The following is a 21,314-nucleotide window of genomic DNA, read 5'->3' on the forward strand; positions in this document are numbered from 1 at the left end:
TTGCAGATTCTTTTCCTCAATAAAATGCTTGTCAAGTGTATCTTCCTGCTTTTTTCCTCCCCTCACTCTCTTTTTTCCCCATGGTGGCTCGTAAGCAAACAACACAATGCTGTGAATGGATGCTCAGTGCTCCAGGTTAATGTACTTCATTAGAGGTTCAGTTTTGCATGTCTGGCTTAATTTACAAGCTGGAAAGCCTTGGGACTATTCTTCTGACATTTCAAGAATGCCAGGCCGGCATAGGAGGCTTATGTTTATGTGAAACCATGGAGAGAAAGAAACAAGGGGTTTGGGAGAGGTTATGGCTTACTCTGCCTGTTAATGATAGTTTAGAGTCCAAGGAGACCGGATGCAGACGGCCCCAGGGAGCACACAGCTGGAGTGGGGTGGGGGCATTGCAAGGTAACGCACTGCCAGGACGGGGGTTCACACATTTGGAAATGTATTTATCATACTACATGTACTGCATATGTATGAACAGGTTATATTAATATTAGATGACTTGACTGTATTTTTATGACACAGATTTTTTATAGGGCACATTTGGCACTACAATTTGTCCAGCGTAAAAATATGCATGGTGTAGCAGTTGGTTTTCCCTCCGCATTGAAAGCAGTTAGGAACTAAAATAAAGAGCTGGAATATTTGTGATGCCCACACTCTTGTGATGTGTTGGAAATCTTTACAGATCATTTCTGATTACAGAGAAAACAATATATTTCCTATTTCTTGTGGCAGTAGGAATTAATCAACTGCTTAATTTTAAAATGTGGATCCTGAAAAACACACTGACATACAATTGACATCATCATTATACAGCCTGTGCCCCTGGCAATTTTTCATTATTAATACAAATGAACCAGACTCATTGTCGCTGTGAAAAAAATTGCAATAAAGAGCTGTCATTGTTGCATTTATTTTAATGATTGTAGTGGCCACAAGGCAAGCAGAATGGACTGGAAACAGCAAAATAATGGCTACAGTCAATACAGAAAAAGGTCATCTTAACAAATTGACAAACCTGGCTGGATAAAAACACTAGAAGGGTTACTTAATGGCTTACACGTGGTGCTGTCCTACAAAGGAGAACCTGCTCATTATTTCCAGTGAAGGCAAAGGTTATTATATTGCAATGTCCTCCAGTCTGACCAACTTCTCTATCAATAAGGGCCGATTTCCTGTGATGTGTTGGATGACATATCTTTTAAAAAGATCCCTGTGAGTGTTTATGTGTTTTCTTTAGTTGTTTTCACCCTGTACACAGTGTTTTAGAACAGTTTTCTTCCTGGCTGTCTTATCCACGGCCTGGAAGAAAATAGTCTATCATTCTGTGTTAATGCAAAAATCATGTTTGCCCTCATTTTTGTTTCCCTCCAGTTCTAAAAAAAATCGTATCTGCTTTGTATAGAATTATTGGATATTCAGTCTAATTTATTGAACTGTATTTAATTTAATTTTTGTATTTTCATCTGATTTTATTTGTCTCATTGTTACAGTTTGTAGAGTCGAAATGAACTAATCGTGATGTACCCCTGCAAAGCACCTTGTAACCCTGTATTATTGAGATGATGATGATGATGGTTAATTTTTTCATATTTTATCATCGTTGTCTTGAAGGAATTAAACACAAACTATTTTAACTAGCTATGAAAATGCAAGGTTATTGTTGAACGCATATCGTTACACTGAACAAAGCCTAATGAAAGGCTGTTTACAGCTGCACCTGACATCGGCCTGCTACACGCAGCACATCCAACGCACCTCCGCAGCGCCGTCTGTTTACTCCGGCTTGCTGCACTGCTAACTCTGCTAACTCTGCTGTAACTTTTCTAAGTTACAGGATGCTTGTAGCTACTGTAGCTGCTCATAAACAAGCTGGATGCCTACAGGCCGGCCATTTAGCTTTGAGAAGGATTTGTGGAGGAAATGAGAAAGACTGCACCCTTCCGCCACTCCTGTCGGGCTGTCTGCTGTGGAGTTGAACATGACTGGTGTTCGCAGTTTGGGGCCACACAACTCCTCCCAGAGGTTTCACTGTCTGCTGGGGCACAGAGGCTCTTTACTTCACTTCAACAAGGTAAGAGTTTGCTGCTTGCGCTAATACACATGTTGTGAGTTCCTGTTGGTGTTTTTGTGCTGTTTTGAGCATGTCTTGGTACCTGTTAGCAGCTAATTTCTGCTTTTGCTGCTGGCATGTTTCTACCTCTTGCTAGCTACCTGTTTGCATTGTAAATGACCTTCTTGCAGTGGCTGAGCTTTTGGTAGTTGTTGGGCATTGTGCAGTACAGTGTTTCCATGCGGTTCGTTTGTGTAGTGGTGGAATATGGACGGTCATGTTTGTGTAATGATGTTATGGCTTGCTGCCTCTGCCTTTGGGGATGTTCTATAGCTCACTGTAGACAGGTGTGTTGTGATGTAACGTCCACATCACTATCTTCATTCCCTGTAATAAATTGGCTTTATCGAAAACTCAACCTGGCTTTGTCACAGGCAGGACTGGGAATCACATCCACATTTTCTGCTCACTATATATTTAGCTACCGATTTAAAGAAACATTTCAGCTCAAAGCACTTAGTTTATGTGACAGCTTACCTTTTTTATTCTTCACAACATAATTACATCTACACTGCTGAGCTTCTGTTCTGCTGCTGCTTAACTCAGCAGCACTCATTGGCAATCTTAAGATGTAGCCTGCTGATAGTCATCTGCTTTTTAAAGAAGAGATTCTTTTAATGTGTGTAACCATGTGCTGCATGGCTGACGTGCCATAACCTGCTGCTGTATAGCAGCTGCATTGCCTGGTTTAGATTTCTGCATCTCAATTCATTGGATAGTACATTTTCTGGAATGGTCCGAGGTGCTTTACTGAGTCATAGCGGTTGGTGCTGCTTTCCAACACATAGCTTAGTAAATCCTGCTGGGTTTTTAATCTGGTTATGAGGGTTTAGTTTGTGATCGTCACTTCTCAGTCGCCTCTGTGCTGAGCTTTGTTTGCTGAGAATGACAATGTCAGAAGAACCCTGATGTCAAATACCAACTCTGCCATACTCTGTATTCACATAATAAATCTGTTTGATATGAGTTGGCTGTCTGAAATGTTGTACTAAAGTGGGTGTGACATGGATTGCTATTATTAGGACTGTTTTTGTCTTGAACTAAAAACTGCCACATTTTAACTTCTTATTGCTACCTTGGTGATTTGTTTTCATGTAGGCAGGTGTGTGTGTGTGTGTGTGTGTGTGTGTGTGTTAAAACAAGTCTATAATTGTAGAAGACAGAGCTGCACGAATTAAAGCATTTGTGTGAGTGGAGGATTTCCAGCCCGTGGTTTAATATTGGTTCTGGTTACATTTGCCATTTGAAAGCATTTTTTTAATCACATTACAACACACTGGACGCGCAAAAATCTGATTTTACTCACATTGCTTTTTGGATGCTTTAAACCAGTTTTGGCAACAACTGGGCTTCCATTGTGACAGATACACAATGCACACACACACATTTTTTAAATAGATACAAATAGTAAAATACTTAAAAGGATGTTCAATGTGTAAAGCTTTCGTAAAAATCTGATCTTTGAGATCACATGATTGACAGCAGCCATTGCTTTGACACGGAGGTCAGCACACTGAATTGTCCAGTGCCCTTCTTGATAACCATAAATAACCATTGCTAATTTGTTCAAGAGCAATTTTCCTCCAAAATATTTTTGAAAAAAAATCTCTGCACACCTGAATGTGTGACAGGTACGTCGGAGGAAGGTGCAACTTGAAAACAATGAGAAGTACTCCCACACACTGTCTCCATACCTGCTATAATATTTATTTGATTACATTTTGGCCTGTCCGACCTTCATCAGGTATATAGGCAGCATTATTTATGATGTACAATCCCATAAATAAATAGCATAATTGCCAATTCATCAGTGAATTTATACAATAACATCCATAAAATCTAAATAGTAAAAGAAACATTCTAGAGGCTAGGGATAAAATAGTTCAGGGGGACCCATAGACCTCATCAATGAATATGTTATTCAACAAACCTGAAATATGGATGGATATGAAAAAAAGCTTTGCAGGACAGAGAAGACAAATTTATGATAGTTTGTTAATACCCAGCTCCAGGTAGGTATTTGTCTAATAAATACAGCATTCCATGTGACTGAGCTTTTTAGAAAAATAATCAAATCAGAAAAAAGTTAGAACATTACATTAAGTAGAGGTTCATCGTGAATATCGTAAATATCCAGAATGGCTCCCTTCTTTTTAATAACAGGTCATGATCGCCACCCCTAGGCGGCATTGAAACTTGTTCACTTCCACAAAAGCGGAAGGAGCCACGTCACGTTTCATCTCAATAAACTGGATAATATCTGTCCTGTCGGCGGATTGCACTCTTGTGTTCGCTTATTCTTTGTTTTCATTTTTTTTTGTTAGTTTTACCAATACAAGCAAGGCCACATGGGCAGCGGATCATGTATATGACGTGAGTGGACGAGTGGGTGATGACACTCTTGATAGGAAACCTTTTTCCTGTGAGGGGGTGATTTTAACAGTGTCACTGACAAAGTGATAAATTTCTCACTTCGGTAATTCCCATTTGCAGAAGGACTTAAAAGAGTTTGTTGCAACTGGCTGTTCTGAGTTTTAAAATGAACTACACATTTTCACTGTCACATTCACTGACGGTGTGAAGGACTAGACTTCCAGTCTTCAATGTGCAGATACAGATGTCCCACTAGTACGATGACTTTTTAAATTTGTCTTGTTTTTAGCAGCTCCCATTAAACTCTTGTTTTATCTCCTCTGGAACCTGGAAAGGAGAGTGTTTACTCTGTATTGCTACACAGCGATATTTGAATAACAAGGTCAATCCTCATTTCCCTTTTGTCTCGCACATTGTAGTTCATTAATCTTGTTACCATGTCACCCAAACCAAATCTAGTAAATGTAGCTGTTTGCATTTCTTACTTACTTAATATCTGATCATTTCTAATTTTAAGTTAGTTTTTTTTCCAAAGTTGTCAAGCAGTGGGGTTCACTATGATTTTAAGATGTTCTTGGTAACTTAATGCTAGTAACTGTATCCTATAAGGACAGCTACTACTCACTTATTTACACACACCTTCATTTTAATTTCTTGTGGTTTTATGGTGCCAAAACAATCAAATAGGTTGTTATTATAGCAGTGAAATGAGGAGAGATTAATCTTTCAATGTTCCAGCCCACTCTGGGTTTTCACCTATGTTATATTTTAGCAATGGGGCACAGACCGATCCCAAATAAATATTTTACACCTATAAATAATTCTATTTGTTTCTTCTGCCTGTGAGGAGCTGGTGCTACCTGCTTTGCAAGCTCTGCAGGCCTCTTTCACGCATCCTGAATAGTATGTGCGACACCTCAGACTGCATCTCCAGTTTAGAGTGCAAAGTCAACAATGAGAAAACAGACAGCTTATTCTGCAGTAAAAGGATGGAAAATATATTACCCTGAGGGTGTTCTCTGTTGTATGTTTTGCTTCAGTTTCCATAATGTGCCCATTATAGTAGTTCGTCATTATGAATAGTAACTTAAATGTGAAGAAAGTCACCTCCATAATGCTATATAAACATGGAAATCATATTTTCCAAGCTGTTCCTGAATTAATTAGGAAAGGTAATGAATTATTGAGGAATGCAGGACAGGATTTACTATTAGGGCTTTCTTTGATATACTGTTCACCAGTTAGACTTTTGTTTTCTTTTGCAGTATGTTTAAGCTTTTCATGTGGGCAATGTAGGCAGTGTTTTTGGCGTGCCTCAGGGAGCTGCTTTGGTCCTGCTCTCCCTCTGTGGTTGATGATACTAATGAGGCAGTTTGTGAAGATTAAGACCATTATTCACTCATGTTGTGGTGCACAGAGTCTGTTCCAATTGCTGTATCTTACCTCTAGCTAGAACAGAGTTAAATGCTGTACTTACTTTTCTCATAGGAGTGGAAAGAAAAAAAATTGGCCATTTATTTGTTTAAAGTCAAGTGTAGGAAATGGTGACAAGTTAAAAGTAGAAATTCTTGACTCTTAGGCTCACAACGACGACGACGATGTTGATTGACCAACAGCAATAGTAACAATTATAGTATAACAACAATAATAACAACAACAATGATGACCACCATAACACTACCACCACCACCAACAAGGTCAACAATAACAACAACAACAACAACAACAGCAAAGAGCAACTGAGCTGCGAGCGCAGAGAGTCACCGCAGCGTTTACTTCGCCAGTGAGACAGCCGAGGGACGTGAGGTGGAAGATGAAGCCTGTGAAGTGGAGACCAATGAAGAGCGGGCATTGGGCACCGCCTTCCCCTCATTCGCCTCACCTGAGAGTGGGAGAGAGAAAACTAGCCCCTCCCAGGTGGGGCACCTCTCACGGTAAGATGAGTTTTACATCTGATAAAGCTTTTGTTTCAGTGTTAGGTGCATTACAGGAGCTCAACTCTTTAGGGGAGATGTAAGATGTAGGCGACGCCCTTTATTAACAACAAAACTCTTGGCCTGCCTCTCCCAAACTCACGACTGGACGGGAGGAGAGGCTGAGAGGGCCTGGGGTGGCTGGCAGCAACGGCGTCCGGTCACGGGGGTGCTCCCTGGTGGCGACGCTGAAGCTGCTGCTGCTGTCGAGGTGGGGGCTGCTAGGGGTGTTGGTGGGAGGCCAGCTGCTTGGACGCCTTCTTTGCCTTTGATCATCACCAACATTGCGGTGAAAAGCAGACAGCTCCAAGCTTGCTGGTGGTCGAAGACATTACTCAACGACACTGGAGGGTGGCTGGAGATTGCGAGTGTAGATCCGTTCGCTAAGGTGGCTGAGTGAAAAAGGGAGATGAACGGCGGGTGCGCTGGTGCTTTATAGTGTGTTGTTACCTCCTGATTGGACTGTGAGTGCAAAGATCTGTCTCATGGTGCAGAGGCGGAGCCTTGATGAGGTAAACCAGGAGCGAAGCCCGTTAAAGGGCGTAGAACAACAAAACAACAATGACAACAGAAAATTTTTTAAAAATAATTTGTTTTTGGTATTTTTCAAAATATAACCACAAAGCACTTCACAAGGAATAAAAAACAAACATGAAAGGATGTCACATGAAAGCAGGTCTGTTAAAATGAGTTGAAAGAAGTGAATAAATTGAGATTTATTCAGCTGCAGGCAGGTTATTCTGAGGCCTAGGAGCCCTGATGGCAAAGGTACTATCACACCTCATTTTGAATCTACATTGGAAACAGTCAATAGAAACCTGTCCAAGAACGTCAGGCTGCAGTTTCAACTGGAGTCCAAGGATCTGTGATGTAGTAGCTTAAAACCTGATATACCACACCATACAAAAATTCAGTTCTCAACATTGTGTTTTCATCAGTTTTCCTTTAACTCGGATGATTCCAAAGTAGAAAATTATCCAACTGTGATCCATAATATTTTGAAACTCATGGTTGAAAATCATACCGGATATTCCAGTGAGATTTTAACAAGACTTCACAAGACTTACCAAGTTCTGAGAACACAAACTTGACTACACAAACATCATCAGGCACTTCTATTTTAATCATAAATCTTGAATCTTACACTGTGTGATACTAAACTGGTTCAAAAAATAGGACACATTTCTGTTGTTTTCTAGTATATTATGAAAAAAAAAACAAAAGGAATTTTCAAATTTCTTAAAACTGTTTTGTGAATAGAATATCAGTTGCATTTCACTTCTACATTGTTAATGATACAGTATCTCTGTGTGTTGAGCCTTGTAAAATTATATAATTCAATGTCTCTCTGCAACAGAACTACTCTGTGACAATGTTTTGTTGTATGTAAGACACTGTTATTGTAAACATCATAGAATTGTCGGAGGCACAAACAGGCTGCCATCGCTCCTATTCTGTCCTCAGAGATGTTCATGGGAAAAGGCAGTACAGCCCTCCTGTTTTTATTTTAGCTTTGATTTCAGTTCGACTTGAGGTTCTCCGTGTGCAGACTTTCTTGGCCTATAGGGCATCTGAGAGATGAAAGAGAATGCGTCTGAAGTGGATTACAAAATATACTGGAAAGTAGTCTCTCCTGAATGAAGAAGGTTAATCTGTAACACAGCAGATGATATCTTGCTTATCATTCCTCTAATCAAACAGCTTTCTGTAGATATGAGGCAGGATCCAAGTGATGTCATTCTCAGCATCACTTAAAAAAGGATCACACATTTACAGATAGCACCAACCCCCAAACAGCTAGTTAAGTGTTAAAGCTGAAACTGTCAAGCACTGTATTTTTGACCTTTCTCTGCCAGCATAAGCCCCTCCATAAATAACTCCCATTGTTTAGTTAATTACAATGGTTGTGCTACAACCGTCAGAAGTAAACATATATATTTAACTTAGTCTTTGCCTTCATTACAGCAGGCAATAATAAGCTGTACTGAAATAGATGGCCTACACATACAGACAGTAAATACTCCTTGTCATCACTCGTTGCTCTTTCTCATATAGTGGATGGTGGAGCATAGCACCATCCAGTTTAATTTCACTGGCCACTAATCCCAAAAACTGTATGAGCTATTGGTAGTGTATGGCATATGGTATGGAATTTCAATGTCTTTTGCCTTTTCAGACTCATTGGCCCATGAATATACTTTTGTTTCTTTTGTTTGGGTGTACAGAGGTTACACAGAGTAGACCTTAATTTCAATGTTATACCAAACTGAATGCATTTTTTTTGTCATTTGTACTGAATAACATAAGTTACCAGGGATGCCCCGATCACGTTTTTTGCTGCCGATATGGATTGCCGATCATCTATGAGCCATATTGACCGATACACGGCCGATACCGATCGTTGTTGTATTATTGCAGCTTATAGCAGTATTAGAAAAATAAAGTACTGGAATACCTTGGAAATAGCCCCTTTTTTAACAAAGTGCTTAAAGTCCTTGAAACTGAAATTAACCCCATAATACTCTGATTTGTAATCATATCTAATATTAAGTCATTATAATTACATTGCTCATGATCAGAAATCTCTCAGCTTGTTCTTTTTTAAAAATTCTGACTTGTCACCTCTTCCTCTCTGACTCGTTACCGTCTCTCCCTCTCCTTTCTTCTTCGCCTTGATGAGCTTGTGACTAAAAACTAAATATGCCAGGGAAGTGTAAATTGATTGGGCTGCACAATTAATTCAAATATTATCAAAATTGCAATATGGCCAAGTGCAATATCCAAATCACAGAAGCTGCAATTTTTTGATAAAGGTCAAATGTGTGACAAAACAGCATTATAATGAACTACTGTAGTGCTGCAGAGAGATGCCTACAAATCTTGTTCTCCAGATGTAAGAAAACCCTTTGGTACGGACCCCAACAAATGTCACATGATTATGATTTTCAGTGAAAATGAAAATTGTGATGCAAAATGATCATTCCCACTAATCTTGAATCATATTGCAATTGTAATATCTGTCATCTGTTTTTGCGATCGGTGACTAGACAGCATTAATTTATATATATATATATATTTTTTTATTTATATAACATCTACTTATTCTATATTTTTTCATTCATATCTGTGTAATATTTCAGCTTATTGAGTTGTTGACTGAATCACAAGAACTTAAATAAATTCTTTCTCTAACTTCCACAGAAGTGTCTTCTTACTGATTTGACAAAACACAACAAATATAAAACACACATAAGCAGCTCATATATAAATTACATTTAGTGGAGAACACAACCTGTGTGGAAAAATCAAAGCACCACCAGAAAAAAGATTTGAAATATATTAAAATCCTTATCCAGTCTAATTTTATAAGCCACCGTTCCTGGGGTTGTGTAGTAGGAAGTGTAGTTACGCAGTACATTGACAGCTGAGGGTCACAAAGAATTGTATAAGCTCTGACAAGCGTCTTGGGAAATGAGCGATGAATCTGGAGAGGAAATAAGTGAGTCCTATATGCTGTGCCAAAATTCCAACATCATGAAGTGCACCCTTGATATTCAAGGTGATTATATTGCGGCTAAATAGAGTGTAAATGTGAATGTTAATCACACAAATCTCTTGACATAAACCATTTCTCAGTAGCGGTGGTAATCACACATACATTTGCTATTCCTAAATCTACAGCATGTTCCTGGTTGAAAGCAGATTACAGTGTGCTGGTGCAGTGTTTGGATACTTAAAGAGCTGTCCTTGGTGCTGAAATCTTATGTTGAACCCCCTAACCATGCATAACTTCATAATGGTAAAGTGTGATTAGAAATGAAGGTCTTTTATAAAAACATTTTTTGAATATTGAGTTTAAATTGAAAAATAGCTGCCATTATGAGCACAGACAGTTTTTGGACAAACTGGTATTTTAAAATAGCAAAAATGTGTTTTTTCTTTTAATTATTCTTTACCACAGGTGAATAACAGAGGTATTTACAAAACCTCAACAAACAAAAAGGTGTTGAACAAGCATATTGTCGGTTATTTGTTATTTGGAGTTGTCATACTGGGGACGGGAAGACCTGAGTGAGTGAGGCGGTGTAAAGAGGAACTGTGGGAAAGGAGACCAGGTGTTATGGAGTGAGATCTGATTGTCCTTTTAGGGTTGATTTGAGCTTTTCTAGATTTGCTTGGTCTGTTAAAAGACTGAGCCAGGTTTATTGATAATTTTGTTCTGTCTTTCCAGTTGAGTAATATGGTTTTCTTGGCCACAGTTAATGCAATTAAGATGAAAGTTTAGAGATGTTTTAGGATTGTAAGTGATGAGAAATCGCCTAAAAGAGAGATGGAGGGGGAGAGGGGGATACTGAGGTTAAAGATCTTGGACAGCTTTCACATGACCTCCGACCAAAACTGTGTTACGCCCTGGCTTAGGGGAAACCCTGGCGCAACATGAGGAATTCGATTCTCTCTTCCAAACTCCTAAGAACTATCCGCAACAACAAATTTGCAGGCATTTAAAGTTTTATTTAAAATACATTTCACACAGAAACATTTTGGCTGGCACTCTGGCTGGAAGTTGAGAGAGGAGAACCCCCAGGAGCTAGGGGAAGCAGGCCCTTTTTTAAACTGCAAGCTTGGAGGCTGGAACCAATCAGCTCCCTGGAACAACCTACACACACACACAGTCAGTCAATCATTCACTCAGTCAGTCAGCCAAGCTCACCCGCAGCCCATCACAGTAGAGAGAGAGAGATCCACACACATGCACAGGAGATTAAAGCACATACATGTATACATAGAAAATGTTATATGACCTTGGGGTCGTAACAAACTGCCAGAATGCATGGAAGTGGTTGTCTATTGCAGTGGGACAGTGTGTGCAGGTGTTGCTGTCTGTGAAGTCCATATGGTACATTTTGTGAGTGGTGATGTATACTCTGTTAGACCTTGTTTTGAATTCGTTGAGTTTTTGAGTTCCTCAAATTCAGAAGAATTTTCATTTTGGCGGTGGAAATGCGGCCATTTAAAGAGAGTGGGAGTTTATTCCGTCCATCCAAGTCTTCTTCGATGCTATGTAGTAATGGGGTACAATTGAGTTTGAATATACTGTATCATTTGGGTTTGTTGGAACAAGGATTCCGAGGTATTTAATGGCTTGAGTTGTGTGGTTATAGTCTCAATGGCTACAGTCATCACTATACTATTACTTTGATAATATTTATTATGTGTCTTTTTACATGTTACCGCTGTATCTCTTAACAATGCTTTCTACTTCACTGGGCTCTGTAGGTCACTTCTGACAAATGTACCTGTAAAGACAAACGTAAAACAGAGTCTACGGTTAAGAGAGTTTATGCATAAATACTAACCTAACATTTTATGACAGAGACATAGAAATACAGTAGCTGTATTTACCTGAGGAAAATGTCAGGGAAACCTGTAATCTGATTGCCATGGAATATTGTTCATTTGTCCACTATTTCGGGATTCCCGCTCAAATATGTGCTGGTGCAGGTTTTTGGTTTAGAAGCGGTTATTGTGCTGATATTTATGGTAGAAATGCAGCTAAGTGTTATCTGCAGTGATTCCCTGGCTGCAAAAACACCAGCAGAGGTCATGCGGAAGTTGGTTTGGCAGTGCCTATTTAGGCCTGTGGGAGCTGACCAATCAGAGCAGACTGGGCTTTTCAGAAGGGAGGCTTAAAGTGGCAGGCACTGAAACGGAGTGTTTCACTCAGAGGCTTAAAAGAGGCACTGCAGCAATAGACCGTATGAGAAAAATAATGTGTTTTTTGAACGTTACAGCATGTAAACATTTTCTCGTAGACATCCAAAATAAAAAAGGTAACCTGAAAATGAGCATGATATGGGACCTTTAATGCCTGAAATGCTGTCACACTGTCTTATGGCTGAGACTAGTGGTTCTATGAAAAATGCAAGAAGTAATGGTGATAGGGCATCTTTGTCTAGTACCTCTGTTTAGGTTGAATGATCTAAGTATTTGTCCATTGGTGATTTATAGATGCTGAGGGTGCCTTTATATAGAATCTTAATCCAGTTGATGAAGTAGCGGCCAAAGCCAAAATAGTTTAAGGAGGTGATGAGAAAGGGCCACCCTACCCTTTCAAATGCCTTTTAAGCATCTAAAGTTATAGTAATGGCAGTATGTTTAAAATCATGTGTTTTTGGTTTTTTTATATATATATGAATTTTGTTGAATAATAATGTTTTACATTATTGCACTATTAAAACATGCATTACATACAGTATTACATTTTTAGATTTGTTACCTGTAATATGTCCTATGATAAATTGAAGGCAGTTCTTGAATAGCTTTAATGTTTTTATTTGATGTACAAAATAGTGTTGCAGCTCCATTCTGCTATAGATTCTGTTGTTATAGCGTGGGATAAAGAATGTTACATCAGTCCAAACTGGAGCTGTAATATTTGATTGATTAATCATTTAGTTGATCGATGAAAAATTAATCTGCAATTGTTTTCATAAGAAGTCATTTGTCATCAAAACATTCACTTGTTCCAACTTCTTAAATGTGAGCAGTAATCTTAAGTTTGCAATATGGTAGCTAACATAAGTTCCAGTTGCACTGGCACCAACGTTACCGCTTCCTCTATGACTTGTCATTGGCTCTCCCTCTTCTTTCCTCCTTGCCTTGATGAGCCCGTTAACGAAAACTAAATATGCTAGGGAAGTGTAAATTGAATCCAGCATGGCTGGAAATTGATCTTTTATAGCGATTGGCTTTTGACTGCTCTGTTTTATACAGACTGCTGACTCCTCACTCCTCCTAAAGGGCTTGTAGGGGCCGCAAGCGATCAATAACTGCTAGGCTAAAAACAAGGCTTACCTGTTGTAGGCCACATTTTGGCCTTTGTCGTGGCTCAAAAACTGATGTCTATAGAAACATTTCTTCTCAACTTGAACCGGAGCATCTGCAGGTTCATTTCATACCTGATGTTATGATCCACTGCAGGTAGACATCATAGGAGATGAATAAATTCCTGTTTTCATTAGCTTCGCCGCCATCTTAACTGGAAAGGAACCTGCTGTATGTCGCCGCTATGCGTCTGCAAAAAAAAATAACATGCATAATGTTTAGGTACTTATAATCAAAAATATTATTAGGTCAAAGATTTTAACTCTCCTGTTTAATGAGCAAACAGAACAAGCAAAACATAAAGGTAGTTATTTAACTAATTAGAAAATATGTAATGTATCTGGTGAACCTTGACTTAGTTCTTAAATATTAGATTATTCATAATGTTTTTATTGCTGAAAGTGAAGCGTGAATTGCTTTAAGGGGTTTCAAAAAGGATTCAGATTTGATAAGATGATTTGATACTTGACGATATTGAACCCAAATGGCAACAAACATGAAATAGTATACATTATGTGTAATATAATGCATTATTACAGCACTATTCTCCTACCATCATTCAGTATTGGCTTGACCAGTGTTACGATGTCAGTGTGTCTGTATTCAGTGGCTGTTGCAGCCTGATCCTGTTGATTCCTACATGAGGACTGTCCATGTGAAAGTTTTTGTCTCTCTTTGCCAGAGCCAGTATTGTAACTGTTGACACTGGCTTTACTGTCTGCTTGGCTGAATGCTATGATTAGTAGACTCATTATATTGTCATGCTCTGATACTTTTTTTTTTTTTTCCTTCCTCCCCATCTGCTAGCGCACACAAGTACTATACTGACAGAAAGACTAACAACTTAACAGGCTTTGTTGGCACTCTTAAACATGGCCAAGATGTAAGTAGGAAGGAAAGGCAAAAGGGAATCACAATTAAGAATTTTTGGGTCATTTTTCATCAGAGGAAATCCCCCACAAATAAAAAGCCTTTCACTGTATGCATCTTGAAAAACTGTTAATGGGCATCATCCTGCAAACAGAATGTATAAACAAAACAACTAAATTAAGGAAAAGAGAACCTTCCCTTATAAGGGCTGTTATGTTTGTGAATTGCTGACTGTGACGAGGCCTGCACTCTCCATTTCACCCCGTGGATCATTTGCCATCCTTTCAAAACTCTTACAGTAGCTGTTGTTCACACCCACCTCCACTCCCACTCCCTTCTTTGACCCTCTGAGTCTCTTCGTTTCCGGCTGTGTGAAGCTCATCACATGTTTTCAGGATGCTTTTCTGGCAAGCACAAATCCAATTTCTGGTGACTAATCTGCATTTTTTTTTTCAGCCTCCTCTCACTGAACACTTCTCACCATTTGCTGGACAGAGATGGAAATAGCGCAGGCAGAGGGCACAGCTGCAAATGTTTAACCTTGCTTGCAGGTCCAATTGTTATGCTTAAAGTTTTATTAGCTGTATTTGGAAAGGAAGATAAGTCTTGAATATATGCAATATGTGCCCACTGTAGTTGCATGGTTTAATTTGCATAACTTTACATTTTGCCTGTGGGGAAAGAAATATATCCATCCTTTATTAATGGATATTTTGAATGAATCACGTATTTCATTGTTGATGTGAAAACATTATTTTTATCACTACAGTAAACACTTAAACTGCAAAATTAAAATATTAGTGTCTTTAAACCTGAGTTCATAGTGACTCTCGCTTGACCTCATGGCAATTAAATGATGAAAAATAGGACAATTGGACATTGCACCTTTTGTTGTATTGGCACTAACCAGCACACTAATGGTGGCTGAACTGCTGTTCTTCATGGTGCTGGTGCCATAATAACATATGCACAGTGAGAGAAATCCAATTGTTGAGAAGTATGTCAGCTGAGTTTGGGGCCACAGCTTTTGCTCATGATTTATTACCGAAGCGCTGCCACATTTGCCAATAGGAAAACACTTTTAGTAGAGTCATGAGGATATACGCTGATGGATGAGAATAAAAATTGAATAATATTTCTCCTGCGCTTACCTCACATTTTCTCTAGCCTTCTCTTATTTGTGACCTGGAAAAGAAAATCAACAACATTTGTTTGAGTCTAGATGCATGTGTGTGTGTGTGTTTTTTATTTGGAGATAATTTATTTTCATTCCTATATTTCAGTGTGAATTTGCTTTTTTGTTGTTTTGGAAGATGTCTTGTGTTGCAGGCTATTGCTCTTATATCAGAGCTGTAGCAGCAGCCAGCTCTGTGGTCGAGATACTGGAGTATCACTTCCTTTGCCACTCTGAAAGGAAATGCGGTTTCTCTGTTGTCCAGAGTGATTCTTCTTATTCCTCGTGTTTTATCGCCACCCCAAAAGTCTGCTTGTTACATCTGCCAGGCTCTGTATCATCCATCCCCTTGTGTGGCTGTGCATGTGACTGTGTGTGATGTTGGGTGATTTGTTGAGCTGTATCTATCCTTGCTACAGATAACAATCTACACAAGTCACAAACCACCAGAATTCATCCAGACAAAAGGATATAAACGAGTTTCTACAGTGTTGTTGCTTTTGTTCTCTTCACTTGTAAATTTATATATGTTATAAAATAATCTGATCTGAAGGTCTGTGTCCTCTCTCTATTACTGTAAAGACCAATAACAATCAATGCCTATAATTGTCTCTTCTTTTTATTTTCAAATTCAGGGCTTAGTCATTTGTAGCATAGTGTCCGCTTAAAAGCACTGTGGAAATCCACAGCCTGTTTGACCAGCAGGATAATCAGTGTGAAAGACGGCTTAAAATTTCTGTGAAAGGGATCTAGATTTTGTGTTTCACATAATATTTTCATATTAATGTGTGTTCCATTTTTACACTCTTGTGTATAATAGTGATGCTATGTTATACCCAGATCATGGAGTCCTTTTCTATCTGCTGAAGAATGAGTTGACATCTCATTTTGAGTCCTCATTTTGACCTCTCAATTCAAAATCCACCATAAACACAGGGCAGCAGATATTACTTGCTTTACAGCTAATTGTATGCGGTGTGTATGAAAAAGAAAATAAATCTTTTTATTACTGTCCACTGCCATAGCAACCTTGCCATATTTTCTCCAGGGGCTCGAAAAGTGCCATTCTCCAGGCAGAATATTACAGGAAATAATTAAGCAATGTAGTATACACTTTGTATGTATGTATCTATAATTTTAGACATTTTTCACATGTGCAGACAAACCTCAAGAAATACACCATGATACCAGGTGGGCGATGTCAGAGCCACTTTTCCAATGCTGCTAGTAATGCCGAGACTGAGATAAACTTGAAGTTTTCCATAAATGTGACATGATACTGCGTGACCACAGCATTGTCAGGTCTCTAGTGCTGAAATAATTATTTGATTTATAGTCGGTCAACAGAAAGCAAATGTACTGTTGGTTGAACAAAGTAAGTGATGAGAGGAGGGCTTTTTTCCATATTTTTTAGATTTAATTAATAATCAATTAAGCTAAACAAATGTTGGATAGATATTTCGGTAATGAAAATAATTATTAGTTGCAATAGATGGTTGACATTGACAGCTCCCTAAAAGTGAAGCCAAAACATCTCGATCGCCCCCTGGTGGCTGACTGCAGTGTAGGTCATTAACCCCGCCCCCACCATGTTAGCGGATGGGACATGGGCCAAACTAAAAACTCAAAGTACACGTCAAATACATTTTTCCCAAAGATAGTTTCTGTAATTTTAGGTAGTTCTTATCACACAGATGTCTGGGACCTAGATATGCGGCTCCAGCCCCGATTTTTGGAATACACAAAAAAAAGAACACAATGGCAGTGATAGTCAGAATGATTTGAAAAACAAAAACTCAAACTTCATATTCAAGGACAAAGACGACTCAATAAGACCTCACTGTTTTGATGTGAACTGAGCTACACTCAAATTATCAGTGTGGATTACGACTTTTTATTTCAAGAATTTATCCAGCTGTTGAAGTCATTTTGTTATACAGTATATGTGCACGTGTATATATATACTGTAGATATCTATATGTACTGTATAGATATGGATTGATCTCTTTTAAGAGACTAAACCAAGTCTTTGTTTCTCATTTTAACATTTATTTTCTTGCTAATTTTGTTAAACTGTGTCAGTATATGGACAAACAAATTTTAGATTTTGTCGCGCTCATCAGAACAGCATTTAATGATGAACTGCTTCACTGCTTGTGTTGAATTCTAAGTTAAATGCTGTATGTGATCTGCATTTTGATAACCACAAATTGACTCTTTGTTGCTAAGGTAAAGATTATTAAAAGAGTTTTTCACTGGAAGAATGCTTTGATTTGATATAATTCTTAAATATATGAAAACGAATGTGTGCAATTCATACTCAATACAGGAAACAAATATTTAAGTACTGTGTGAGTTCTCAATTTGGAAACAACTGAAATGTCAGTTGTTGATGTGGTGATGTTGGTGCAAAGTGTTTAGTCCAGTTATGTTATTAAATTCTCTGTATGGACTGTCTTAACTACTTTCTGCTGGCCTGCTAACTCTCCGCCATTCAAAGCTGCAGCACTCCTATGGAAATGTGACATTTGCTTTGTTTCCCGCCATCTAATGAGCCAGTTAACATTCAGTTGTTCACCCTAATTGACTCTTACGCTAACCGGATGGAGGCACAGGACTCCAAATAATTACTCTCTTTATGAGCCCATGTCTAATGAATTTAAGTGGCATATTTACCAGTCGGCTGACTCTGGGTAGAAGTGATGGAATAAAAAGATGCCTGCTTTCAACTTCACCCTGAATTATGTCCATAGGGCAGAGAAAAGCCAAAACTATCTGCAGTTTTTAAACATGCATCATTACAGTTTGACAGGTGAGTAAAGTTTACAGACACATGCGCATCTCCTAGACTTGGACATCATCTGTACAGCGTCTTTGCGTTAATGTGTCACCATTTTAATTCTACTTAATTATTCTCCTTATTGTAGTGTTTACTCACAAACTACTTTAATCTGTGTGTGCGAATGTCAGTAGAGCGAGGAGAGATTGTCCACTAGTTAAGCGATCACGGATGGCATGCTTGTTGTTGCTGTTCATAACAGTACCACATCATTACGTCAACAAGTCGGAATGTTGCCATTATCACGATATGATTTTTTTAATCATATTAATAATTATACCGGTATTATTGTGAACGATATGATATGGCACACCCCTCTTATATTTAAACAAAAGGGAAAAGTTGCTCTTTGAAACATTATTTTGTTTGCTTTTATTTCAAGGTCTTCCATCTTGACTCACAGAAAATTGCCAAAATGAATGTAAACAAAGAGACAAATGTACTTTTTATATTTATTTATATAATTTCCACCTACTTTTTTATATTTATCTTTAGATATAGTGTGCTTTGTGTAACTAGAGTGCATCAGTCAGTTAAAATCAAATAACTCAGGCTTAGTTTGAAATAGTGTCAAATAAACTGTCTCATAAATTGGCAGTTCAATCAAAAAAGTCAGATGAATAGACTTTTGGGTTGTTTTCCATGGATGACTTTATCAAACCATTTATTACTGAAAGAAATTGGATTTCACAAACCCGGGCTGATTTGTTAAAACCCAATGAAGACTTCCATGTCCATTCATATTGATAAGGAAAATTTATAATTATGCTCTCAGCAAATATATAATCGGATATAACAGCAAAGCCTGCAGTATATCTGGCTGCTGCTAATTACTGTACAGTTTTTGATTCAATTCGTCTTCTGAGACATGGAGGTTCTCTTCACCTGGAGAGAAGAGTGTGTATAAATATAATCATATGGGTGTTTAGCTGCAGTATACTGTATCATACCTTCCTCATTTCATACTAAGTAGTTAAGGTGTTTCTCTTCTCTTGGTTTCCATTTACAGCTTTGACTTGGCTCTCAGCATTTCCATTAGCATGTGATTCCCGACTTAAATTGGGTAGCTCCATGGAGATTCATTCCCATCCAACTACTAAGCCTTAGGTAACTAAAATAAAGAATAGGCAAGCCAAGATTTGACATACAGTAGTGCAAATTCAGCCTGTTAGTAAGTCAGGAAATAATAACTTGGAGCCACAGCGTGAGAGGCTTTATCAGTTTTACTGAGCATATACTGTATGTAATTTAGAGAATGTCAACATGAATGTAACTCTGTCAGTATTGGCACCTTAGCTACATGGAATAATTTATGCAGATTAGTCCGTTTTACTTGATGACCATTAAATGCACCCCATGCCTTTTGCTAAGGCTGAACAATTGGGGAAACTATCTCATTGCTCAACTCAATATAGGTTCATTCTACCATTGGAAATGGTTCTGACAAAAATTCTTAAATCTGCAATAACTGATTTTGTTTGGCCACTTGGGCGCAGCGGAAACCAGTTGTGAATACAACATTGACATATCATCACCTTTTCATTTAATATGGTGAACTTGTAAGCAGTTGCTTATTCACACATTATCATTAATTTAAAATTGTGCTTGTGTCCACTTGATAAATGTAAGTCCAATATTCTCTCTCTCCTAGATCTGTTTTTGTAGCCGCTTTAACTCAAGATCCACATACTAGATTTCAGTCATATCTCATTAAAAACCACATCTCTATCCGCAGATGAAGTCCACCAGATGTGGCTGAAAGCTCTGATTGAAATCTACTAAGTGGATCTTCTGGACAAAATTTAAGTTGAAATTTAGTGGTTTGGTGATCTCTATTATTGAACCAATGGTAATAATAAATATATCTTGTTTCCTCATTTGCAGTAAATGTATACTGTTGATTATTGTTCCTTGCCATTGAATCCTCCCAGGCACTTCAACTTCAATTTTACCTTTTTTTTGTCCCTGAGGGGAAATTTGTCTTGCAGCCAGGTAAGACATAGAACACACAGAGACTTAGGCACATGGACCAAGGTACATAAAACATGAATACATCAATTGACAACATAAGAGTATGTTCAGCCATCGCCAAAAATCTCATCAGCCTGCAGTATGAGTTTGGGAAAAGTCAATTTAGCTACCTGGTTTTCTATAGAGAAATTAACCAATTTAACTCCATTTAGTAAGATATTGTTCTAGTGGCGTACTGGACTTCGCTCAGTATAAAAAATAATCATTCAAAAGTAGCATTTTATTTATATAGAGCTATATAGTTGTAAGTAGTAGTAGTTAATTATAAGAATGACAAACTGCTGGTAAGTCACATCTCTGAAAAGTTTTGCTATTCGACTGATGACCCATAAAGATGCTTTTGACAGCTTTCTACTTTGGCTGCTTCAGCTAACTTGAGCTCAATGAAATGGTAAACAGATTTGTTGCAGTTACACTAAGGACAGTATTGCTGAAAAAATTGACGTTTAATGAACTGGAAATGCCAGTGTTATTTATCACAGTTTTGTTTTTTGTGGGGAAACCTGGTCAGTCTATCCATCTGTTTGTCTCTCCGATCTGACTATCTTATCAAATCTATCTAAACATGCTACATTAGTAAAGGATTGATGTGAAACTTTTTATATTCAATATACACTATCAGAGCATTACGGTACACAGAGATATCACCCTTCACTCACAGAGTTGACATTTTGTCAACCGTGACAGCAAGCATCTGCTCTGCTGAAGTGTCCTTGAGCAAGACAGAGATTGTCTACCAGGCTCAGGGACGCTGTTATGTTTCTGTGGCTGTTGAAAAGATGAATTTTCTATTTAGGGTCCATAAAATATCAGGAAAAAAAACACCTGTCTAAAACAAAAAGTAGAACATTCAGAATGTCAGCAATTTTTTCGCTGTGCTGTAGAAGGGCATGTTCATAAATGCTGAAATAAAATATATGCTCAATAATGTCCTTGTGTTTATGTTAGGGCAATAGAGAACTTCATCTGCATTATTTTAAGCCTTTTGCCTGACTGCTAAGATAGCTGTCAAAGCGCAAAATATGTACAAACTTGTCACCCAGTTTTCTTTTT

General features: G+C 38.2%; 1 long non-coding RNA gene across 2 annotated transcripts in view; it reads left to right on the forward strand.

The window, feature by feature from the left end:
• Nucleotides 1-1,039: 1,039 nt before the first annotated feature.
• The window catches only part of LOC122879353, a 123,307-nt gene continuing 103,032 nt past the window's right edge, over nucleotides 1,040-21,314 (forward strand). Inside the window, exon 1 of one of the 2 annotated variants that reach the window (XR_006378687.1) lies at nucleotides 1,040-2,077. This is a non-coding gene — a long non-coding RNA (uncharacterized LOC122879353). The remainder of the gene's footprint in view (nucleotides 2,078-21,314) is intronic. The other variant, XR_006378686.1, reaches the window with a different exon arrangement.

The sequence above is a fragment of the Siniperca chuatsi genome, linkage group LG7 (assembly GCF_020085105.1).
Source record: "Siniperca chuatsi isolate FFG_IHB_CAS linkage group LG7, ASM2008510v1, whole genome shotgun sequence".
NCBI classification, from domain to species: Eukaryota; Metazoa; Chordata; class Actinopteri; order Centrarchiformes; family Sinipercidae; genus Siniperca; species Siniperca chuatsi.